This window comes from Lagopus leucura, unplaced genomic scaffold (assembly GCF_019238085.1).
Source record: "Lagopus leucura isolate 7727_CA_CO unplaced genomic scaffold, USGS_WTPT01 Super-Scaffold_100034, whole genome shotgun sequence".
NCBI classification, from domain to species: Eukaryota; Metazoa; Chordata; class Aves; order Galliformes; family Phasianidae; genus Lagopus; species Lagopus leucura.
The window spans coordinates 4,563,846-4,574,871 of NW_024962283.1; positions in this window are offsets into that span (position 1 = coordinate 4,563,846).

Below are 11,026 nucleotides of genomic sequence, written 5' to 3' on the forward strand. Positions count from 1 at the left end.
TAAGAAACAGATAAGCACCACGCAGCATACTGATGTGATCCTGGGGGAAGCGGTCCCAGAGTGCATCGCTCCCCTCTAAACGGTGCTTTCAGATCATCCCCCCGAGATAAATGGTGCCATACAGATTAATTCCTATCTAAGCACAGCGCTGCACATCCATCTTATCCCCTGAGATACATCATCTGCAAAGTGGAAAGTCCCAAGTAAGCCAGCCACAGCATTTTCACACTATCCCCTAGGATGTACAGACCCATAAAGGGACTTTCCTTGTTCCTTTCTTACAGAAATGCCCTGCAGACGCCAGCTGAAACAGTCCAGGAGATTAACACTCAGGCTGCTCTAGCACCGTGGGCTGCTGTCCCTGCGTGCTTAGGAAGATTTGTGAGCAAAGAGAAGAGAAGAATAACCACAAAACGACAACAAGATACCCTCTGCAACAAAACTGAGCCCACTAGAAAGCAGAGATAAGACAGGCTGTCTGCAACAGCTGTGCTTTAACTCTGGGCACGCAGGTCGGCTGCATCCTGGACTTCAACCCATCAGAGCTGCAAATACTTTGGTTCACCTTATGCAGTGAGTGCTGTTGTTCCCATGCCAAGGGTTGGCATTGCAAAGCCTGTAGTTAAGTGGCATTGGAGACAACAGAACCAGCCCCCAACAGATCATCTCCTTGAAGACGTTCCAAGCGTGCCCTATGAGAGATTTATTTGAACCTCTTTGATTGTGGGTGGGGAGGGGGTGCTGAGAACAGGAGGGCTGGTTCCATGGGGCCGCTTTACTGCCTGGGTTTGTCAGCTGGCCGAGTTAATCCATTATTTGTGGATTATATCTTACTGACAGGTGGTCGCCATTTGCAACTGTACGACTAATTAGCTGCGAGACCCCTGGAGCTTTTTGTCTGGCTGCTTTTTTTTAATCATTATTCCATCTAAACGAACAACTTGCCTTAAATAAGACAGGATGAGAGCTTTCGCTCAAAACACAAATGAAAGAGCAAGCTGGAGAAGACTTTACAAGGCTGAGATCCCTGGATAACTCTGCATACATTCCAATGCACGCACATATTTATATAGGTGTTTATATTTATAGTGGCCTCTCTGCCTCAGATCCCAGGTGATGCCCGAAGCAAAGACTCTGAAATTTGATAAGCGATGCTATAAAGCAGAAACTCCAAAGAAAAGAAAAGAAAAAAGCCTGTCCTCGTGCAACTTTGCCTGCAGCTCTGGATCTTGCAAAGACTGAATTCAGTGATAAGTTATGCTACGGAAAAACGTCTCTCCAGCTTCTCTATTTACAGGTAAAGATTATTTGGAGAGGAATCAGACGGCACTCTGCATGTTTATATTGATGCTTGTTGTGGCGGTGCCATGAGGCCTCTGATGCTGAGCAGCCCCTCTCAGCCCCCATCCTAGGAGCACGATGCAGGTGCTGCTTGTGGCACTGGCAGCCAGCAGTTATTGCAATAGGTACAGCTCACAGCCCTGTGCGTCCCAGCTTTGGTTAAAAGCACAGCCTACCCAGCTTTTATAGGACTGTCTGCTTCATGCCTTGAATTGTAAATTTTCCCCCAAAACATAAAAGTTTAAAAAAAAAAAAAAAAACAACAGAGAATATAGATATATTACTGCAGGATGAGAGCTCACCCTAAAAAATTACATACAACTATAAAGGGATTTAACTCCGGACTTGAATGATTAATTTCATGGCTCAGTTTTTCTTCTCCAACCATCCTTCTCCTTATGGGAGGGGGACAGCTGGAGGAAAACAAACCCTTTCAGTTCAGATCTTCCTGGGTAACGCTCACACAAATGTAATCGTTAGTGAACAGCGTCGGAGATGCAGCACTACAGAACACGACATTTCTGAATATCAAACAGGGAGCGGAGGGGGGCTTCAGAGATCAGACTCTGTTCTGATCTGGCTTGGATCTCTTCGTTTTAAAGTCTTAATTGAAATGCTACTTGAAAGCCTCCTGCTCTCTTCTTAACACAAGGATGGGAGATAAACCTGCGTGCTTGTCCAGAATACCTAAACAAATGGTAATAAAGCAAAAGTGTTGTTTTGCTCAAAATTCAAGTTCCTTACAAGAAAACCCATCTCTGTGCCCCACATGTTGAGTATCACTGGGAGGGCATAGACACTCCGACTGAGAGCAGAGCTGTTACTGCTTCTCCGACTGGGGCTTTTCCAGTGGAAGGGAGAGAGGAGGTGAAGAAGAGATGGGTGAGCATAGGATGAAGAGCCTGCAGTCATAGTAATGGCACAGCACAGCACTCACTGTGTCCCTTTCCCTCCTGCTCCCTTCAGCGCTTTTAAAAATAGTTTAAATAAGAGAAACCAAACACAGGGAAAGAGGGTTTCAAGGATCTGCGAGTCTAGCAAAGGTAAACAGAGAGCATATATATTTAATAAGGAGTAATCCCATATCACACCGCTCAGCCTCACAGCAAACAGATGTAGCAATTTGCCAAGCCCCTCTGAATGCCGCCTGCTCTGCTCCTCTCTGATCTGCCACTCAGTTCAGTTCAAGAGACCAGAAGAGATTGAAGATAAGTATTGATTTTGGAGAGAATGAAGTTTCCAGGCCTTATTTTCAAGGTACACCTGGGACGCACATCACAGCTGGGGCAGCGTTGCCCAGGGGAGCCCATAGCAGAACATTGATGGGAATGTGGGAGCTCCTGCCCCACCTGCACCCACAACTGCCAGGCTGCCCCACTCCCCCCACAGCCTTCATATGTGAGTGGCAGGAGGCAAAAAACCAACAAGTAAAACAAAACAAACAAACAGAAAAATCACCGAGGCCAAACTGATGAGGTGGTAATTACATTTTGCAACGTCTGCTGCTTGCTATCATTTGTTTTGTTATTTCTATTAAAAAAAAAATAATTGGAATACGTGGAATTTTTGCCGTCTGGTGCTTGCTGAGCTCTCTTGAACAATCTGACAGCCTCCTGCCCATCAGCAGCTGGCAAAGCAAGGAGAGATGCTGAGGCACATCACAGCAGTGCACCCCAAACAGGCTTTCTCTTTCCAGACACGAATCATAGAATCATTAAGGTTGGAAAAAACCACTGAAGATCATCTGTCCAACCAACCACCTATACTGCCCACTAACAACATCCCTAACTACCACATCTACACGTCTCTTGAACACCGGATGCTTAAGAGGAAACTAGTGATGCTCAAAAAAATCACCCTGCAGCATCCTTGCCCTTCAGATTGCTTAATGCTCAAACACTGCAGCCTTTAACGTGTCATAGAGCTGCTCATTTCCCTGCAAGGAAATGGAGAACCTCTGAGAATGTTCCTTTTAAAATGACAACAACCAAAGATCGCGACTCCCCTACTTCAGCCCCTTGGCTGCTCGTGTGGTGCAGCCCACCAGGAAGCAATGAAATGCAAAAGCACTGATGCACCAACACCCAAAAGCTTTCATCTTGCCCAGCTCTGGTCTGGCAGGACTCACTGCAGAGCTGTGGATGCTGTTGTTAGGGGAGCTGAAAAGTGAGCACGGTATCAAAGCCCACACCCACTTCCCTTGCTTATTCCTTTATTTTGGGTGCAGCAGACAAAGTGTTTGTTCATTTAGGTACAGCAGCACTTATAAACAAATGAGGTGTTAAAAGGAGCAGGGTAAAATGTGGGGCTTTCATCTGAAGGCTGCAGTGTGGCTTTGATAGGACTCAGAGAAAAGCTCTTTTCTCAGGAGGATAATAATTATTTTTTTGCTTTGAGAAGTCCAGTTGTCTTCACAGGCTTTCTTTCCACCCCTCCCCTACCTCCTCAGATTTCTACTTCAAAAAAAAAAAAAAAAGAAAGAAAAAAAGAGGGGGTGGAAGGGGGGGAGATCCAAATAGCATCATTTTGTTGATCAAAACCCTGTGCTAAATGATGGCCTAGATGAAGAAATCAGATTTGAGCTTTTCATTATCACTAGATGAAAACAACACCTAACTCAGCCTTCACAGACAGGATGACTGCAGCGTGGCTGTGGTTGTGTGGTACCCTTGTCCTTGGCTGGTGTTTGTGGATATCAGGTTCCTGATGGACCTGGCTTTCAAACCAGCTATGATTTGGGACTGTCCTGTGGCTCCTGTCCCCTCCTTCCCTTTGCATGAGGCTAAAGGGGCTTCCCCACGAGCACAAGATCTCCGTGATGCCAATTCCCTGCTCCACAAGGTTTTTCCCAAACACCCGTGTACGGATGCATACGTGCCTACAGGCACAGAGCACTATTCCACATGCCCAGCTTACCTCACCCCTACATTTTCAATCACACCTATCATAAATCCTTTCATTAATCTTATTACTTAAAACAACAACAAAAAAACACAAAAAAAAAAAAACCAAAAAACCCACACTTTTCTCTATCTAAGCTAGATTTGCCTTCCACCATTACCCAGGTAGTTATATTTTACACGAGAAGGAGTTGTATGCCCATTTCTGGCCTTCTGCATAGTTAGAGAAAGCCATATTATCTAGCTGTGGGCACAGACATTTAGAAGAAAATGGTTTTCTTTCATCTGTCCAAGTAAACCTCTTCCCAACACTTGTATGTCAGATTGCTGCCAATTTCCATAGCAGAAATGTCATGGTTTGGAGGGGAAGGCAATAGTTACTAAAAGATACTTATAACATGTAAAATGAAGCCTTTTTTATTACTCTTTTCCCCTCCCACCTCAGGCTGTGCATCTTTTAGCGTGCTGCTCTACATTACTCTAGAACCGGCCGCATCCTGCCCAGGTGTCAGATTCTGGTGCCAACTGTGCGTAATGCTTGTCTCATAATGCTCCAAGGTTGGAGGAAATGGCCCTGGGGGTGCTGGTTGATGGTTGGCTGCTCAGGGAAGTGGTGCAGTCACCATCCCTGGAGGTGGTGAAACCATCCAGAAACATTTAGAGCTGGTACCAAGGGATGCAGTTTGGTGGGAATGCCATCATGTTTGGTGGTAGGAAGACAGTCGGAGCGGATGACCTCGGAGATCTATTCCGACCTTGGTGATTCTATGATTCTAAGGTTGGAAAGCAAATCTAAGACCACCAAGTCCAATTGCCAACCCATTCCCACCGCCACCCCATTCCCAGCACGCCCGCTAAACTGTGTCCCTCAGCGCCACATCTGCATGGTTCCTGATCACTTCCAGTGACAGTGACTCCACCACTTCCCTGATACAAGACAGGATGCTGTTGGCCTCCTTGGCCTCCTGGACACGCTGCTGGCTCACATCCAGCCAGCTGCTGACTGACATCCTCAGATCTTTTTTCCCTGCCCATCCTGTAAAGTTGCATGCGCTTATTGTGACCCAAGGGCAGCACCTAACATTTGGTATTGTAGAATCACGTACAGTTGGCTTCAGCCCACTGCTCCAGCCTTCCTCCAAGCACAGGTCTCATAGTTTTCCCCCTGGTGCCATTCAGAACCTCTGTCCTTCAGGACATAGTGGGCAGTGGGCTGCCGAAAGAACATTTCCAGCTCATCTTTACGTGCCAGCGTGTTGCCACATGTATGTTATGAAAAATTACCCGCTGCTTGGAGTGCTCGGCAATACAATAAGCTCCACATCAACATTAATGAACCCCTGTCTCTCCTGTGAGAGAAAGCTAATGTAATAACAACGTTATATTCAGCAAACAAATGCTTGAGACCATTTTTTAAGCACCAGACAGTAAACAGGACCGAAAATATCCTCATGAATTACAAGAGTCTAAAATCCTCTACTGAGAAATTAATTTAATAGCAGTAAATACTGGAGCAATTTCCCCCGTGTGAAATGCCACTGCAATGCTCAGTTAAAAGCTTCATTTAAATGGCACGTGGGCACTTGCATAGGGATGTAAACATATTTCATCACAGAATGGTGTTTTAGATACGCCGCAGAGGAAGAAGGGGCAGGGGATGCACCTTGCTCCATGGAGTGATGCACACAGCAAAGCAAAGTGCAATGGTCACCGAATGAAGGGCAAGGAACTCTGCAAAGCAAGCAGTCATCAGCTCCCATTGTCTGAACTGAAGGGGGACAATGATGCTGTGCTTTTAATTCTTGGTGGCCAATTTGCACTGAGATTTCATGCTTCTCTGCCAACAGACGTGGCATAAAGCAGAGAACAACAGAGAGATAGATAGGGGAAGTGAGAAGAATTTCAAAGTCTAAGGAACAAACCGCAAGCTGATGGATGTCCTTAAAGCTCAGCCTCTCTGGCTAGAAAATGGACGTTGCTGTTCAGAAGCAACTTTCATCTGGCCGCAGAAGAAGGGGAAAGCAGCACGAGGATTGTTAATTTCAATTGATTTTTTGATAAGGTTTCATATCCTGAAGGGGCTTCATATCTGAGAAGTGACATCTGCCGAGATCACCAATCAGTGTCTGAATTCTCCTGAACGTAATTAGATCTGAGAGAGGATAGAGGAGCTGGTGTGGTGGCCTTTAGGGAGGAAATGGTCTTTGAAAAGAATTATGTTAATCAGACTAGCCTTCTCCCCGCATCTGTTCTGCTGTTATTCTGGGTAAAATTAATAGGTCTAAGGAAAGATCTGATCATAATGACAATCTGGTCTTCACAGCAGGAGATTTTATAAAGGAGTTGAACTGTGCCTCATTGAAAACACTTAAAGTAATTAGTTACAGGGCTACTCACTTTCTTTCCTTTTTAATAATAATAATGGTTATTAATGTTTACAAATTACAACGACTCACTGGAAATGAAAGGACGTCTGGAATGGTTACCCGGGGAAAGCAGGCGCTCGCATCCTCACTCCCTGGGAGACAGATTTTCTCTCACCCAGCTCAAGTAGCCACTGGAAACAACCTCTCCTTGCAAGGCTACAGGCACGTTGAGCCTGAGCACTTATAGATATAAATCAGTTCGTAATTATAAATCTAATTATTCCGATTGAAAAGAATAAAGCAGGAGTTGTTTGCCTGGAGGGTTTGAGTCCTTAAAATACTCTGCCAGAGGAAGGGCTGAGCTTCAAAGGAGTGGCCCCAAAGGTAACCAGAAGCAAAGCACTGCCATCCCACTGCATTCCTCCCACTGCGCCACGGGGCACAGGGGTGCAACTCTAGGGTGTGGGATGGCACACCAATGGAAATGGTTAATTGGGATGAATCTCTGCCAACTGTGCCTCCCTTGGAAATCCTTCAGGGACTTCAGGGTCTAAGGATGGAGTCTGGCTCCAGGGAGCTGTTGGGAGGGGCTGGCACTGCTGCTCAGAGAGCTGTGGGTGCCCCATCCCTGCAGGCACTCAAGGCCAGGTGGGATGGGGCCCCGGGCAGCCTGAGCTGGTGGGGGGCAGCCCTTCCCATGGCCAGGGGTGGCACTGGGTGGGATTTGAGCCCCTCTCCAATCTGAGCTGGTCTATGGCTCTATGATGGAGCAGTCACTGAGGAGTATGATGCATCTCAGGGCAAAATGGAGCCTCACAAACATAACACATAGGAAAGGTGAAGAGAGAACTCTATAATTTATAAATACGTTGAAGAAGCTGAAATCAACCTGAACTTTAGGAAAGAAGAGAAAAGATAATTAAAATATAAATAGACATGTTTGTTTCAAAGATTTATGGCAAGCGCTTGGCTCAGTCTGAAGATTAATCAGGCAGGTATAATTATGTCTTTGCACCAGAAAAAAAAAAAATAGTTAAAACTCCTCCCCACCCCAAACATTCATGAAGAAATGGAGAAAGGAGACAGGCGATGTTCCTCCAGTCACCAAATTGGGAATGAGGCCCGTTTCTGAGCCCTGGCTGCAGCCTGGGCTCCCCACATGCCCGATTCTTGTGTAAAAAGACAATGACACCGGAATGGCCACGGGGCTGAAAACGAAGGAGAACCAGGTGTTCCCTGTGAGGACCTTCAGTTTGTTGCATTAGGTGTGTTAATTCAGATCCAAACCATCGAGCAGTGCACAAGGGATGATGGCTGCAGTTTGGGGCTGTACTGCCCTAAAATGGAGAGAGCTTCCCTCAGCCCCAACCCCTCCTCGCTGCCCTCTCCCTGTTCTCCCCTCTGATCCGAGCTATATCCGAGCACCAGGCGGACGCTCCTGATTGCTGGTGCTGTTGGTGTCACAGCACATTTCCTTGCCCTGAGCCCCAAGTCCCCAGCGATGCTGCTGTCGCATCAAGCAGAAAGCACTGAGACCCCGACGTGGCAACAGCAGCTGCACCCTGCAGCGGTGACCGCTTCTCTGCTGACAAGGGGGAAAAACTCATCTCGACTTGTTTTCACTGGGGACTTCGTGGAGAAAAAAAAAATCAGTAGAGGAGGGCTTGGGGGGACATTTGGAAAGCTATGCTGTGCTTGTGGGGCTGCAACGAACATCTTGCTACTAAGTAATAAAATCACAGTTTGTCCCAAAAGGAAGAGGGTAAAGCCCAGCAATAAAAGCTTGCACAAAAACCAGCATCTCGGTTTGCTCGTTGCCTGCTCTTCGCTCCCACAGCTGGCATCTATGAGGGATTCTCCTCTCCAGCACACAGCACTGTGGGATGGAGCAGAGAGTGGGGCTCGGATGGGGCATGGGGATCCCTGGCCCTGCTGGGGTGCAGATATGGGACATGGGCTGCAGGGGGAACGCTTATACAGCACTGCAATTTCAGTGCTGCGAACACAACATATTTTCCCAGCACTTAAATCACTCCAGAAATAGGCAAAGGCTTTCTTTCTGCTTCTTTTTAATTAACCTCTTTCTATTCCCAAGAGGAAAACCCTTTTATCCTTGTATGTTTGACACTGCCCTAATTTCACCGTTTGCTTATAATAGCCTGGATGCATCCCAATAAAGGAAATATTATAGCTGAAGCTGGTGGCACTGCCTAATGTCAAAGCAGCTCATCGCTTCCCATTACAAACCCATTTTCAATCACTTACAACATTGCCAAACTAACTGTCTGGGCTGAAATGTTACACAGGAGGGCTAAGTTCAACTTAAGAAAAGCACTCACATTTGCAGAGTGTTGGATTCCGCAACATTTCTGTTGCACAGGGCTATGGCAATATATGTTTATAGTACAGCGCATATATTTAAAGCCATTTTTTTCCCCTCCTGTGTGTGCTGTCTGAAGCTTGAGACAGCAGCATGGGGAGGAATTCAACCCAAACAAAGATCATTGGAGCTCAGGAGCACAGTGTGTCTCTCACTGTTTGTTTATTTACTGTTGTAAAGCCTCCAAATGCTGCTGCACCGTAAACAATGCCTGCTGGGAAGTGCAGTGCCACATCCAGCCCACATGAAACTGTGGCAGCTCTCACCATACTCGTTAGCTCATTACGAGCCCACCCTTCACTCTCAGGTAGTGTTTCACAGGCAGAGCCAGGAAGCAAGCACTGCTCTCAACCCCTGTCCTGGCCATGAATCCCAATGCCTCGCCCTCCTCCTTTGCCACATGCCACTAAAGCCATACCACGGTGCTTTGGTCTAATCCCACGAGGGGCAGCAGGTGATGCTACACAAGGTATTATTTCCCACACGCCCCCAACCAAGCAAAAGCCCCAGAGGTGGTATTGTGTCTTACGGAATGTTCAAGTGCAGTGTAGCAGCACAGAGATCTCACCTGGGTCATGTGTGTCATCTTACAAAGTAATAAATAATCAATAGTCCCTGGAAGCATTCAAGGCCAGGCTGGATGGGGCCCTGGGCAACCTGGTCTGATGGTTGGCAACCCTGCACGTAGCAGGGGTTTGGAACGAGATGATCCTTGGGTCCCTTCCAACCCAAGCCATTCTATGAATGGAAGCACAGCACCTTTGCCATTAATTAAAAAAAAATAATAAATACAATGCCCTGAACATTACTTCTCGCCCTCCCACGTATGGAGCAGCTGTCAGCAGCCGTCCTCAGCTCTCCTCCCTGCACACCCCTGTGCCAATGTGGCCCTCTAGCCTGGCAGGGAGGGCTGCAGCCTCTGCATTCCATCTCCTCCTTCAGCCAGAAGAGCCTCCGTGGTATTTTGGACTCACATTAGAGCAATTTGGTAAGAAGGATGTTAACAGTGGGGGCAGGTGAGGTCAGGTAAGCAGAGCGGCTCATGCATTGCCATGGCGTTTGTTGGATTAGACACCAAAGAGGGAGCAGCAGTTAAATGAGCTGACTCCAATAAGCCTGTACAGGGTCAGCACGCCTCCATCCCCTGCCCTAAGGCACTGTCACCCCGCAGTGGAACCCAGCTGGCACAGGGCTGGCTGCTCCCTTTGCTTTCTGCCCATAAAGAATGAGTTCATTGCCTTCATCCCATTGCCTCTTTCTACTGAATTTCCCTTACAGTGTCACCCAAAGCCCCAGTACCAACTTCCAGCCCCCTGTTCCCTATAAGGCAGCCTGCACACCAATCCATATCTCTGTCCTCTCACTTAGCAATGCTTCTTGGGGCCAGTCATCACATCTGGCCATTTGGGAAGCCATTGTTCATCCTCCCTGCTCCCTTTTCTCGTGCCTCTGCAAATCCCCTAAGGACAATTCAAGGCATAATTACTGTGCTAAATATTATGGCCAGAGCTTGTCTGACCACCTCATAATCCTGTGGGTGCTGTTCAGTGAAGCTTCCCATAACCCCATTATATCTCCAGGCTCTTGGGATGACTGGAGCAGAGGGGGAGGAGGTGGGATAACGGTGTAGCACCACAGCCTCACATCCCTCCCCAGGAAAGGATGGAGTGGCCCAGCCAGCGAAAGAGATTGATTTGTGGGGAACTTTGCGTGCACGTGTCAAACCATGTGTGACGAGCACCAAGATTTGTTTGACATCTCTTTCCCAGCAAGGTCAAGTTATGCTTTGCAGCTGCTGACTCAGGCAGCTGGGTGCTGCCTGCCCGGAGGAGGAATCACTGTGGGGACAAAGCCTTGCTCCCTGCAAGTTCCAGCCCAGCACACTTCTATTTGCCAATATAGGCATTTTCCCCCCCACCTCTTCCCTCATCATTTACCCATGCAGCAGCATTTGCTCAGAGTTGGGATAGTTTTCCACATGAAGCCCTCCAGAATAAGACATCAGAGAGCTGTTTGCCAACAGGAGACATAAAAGGAGG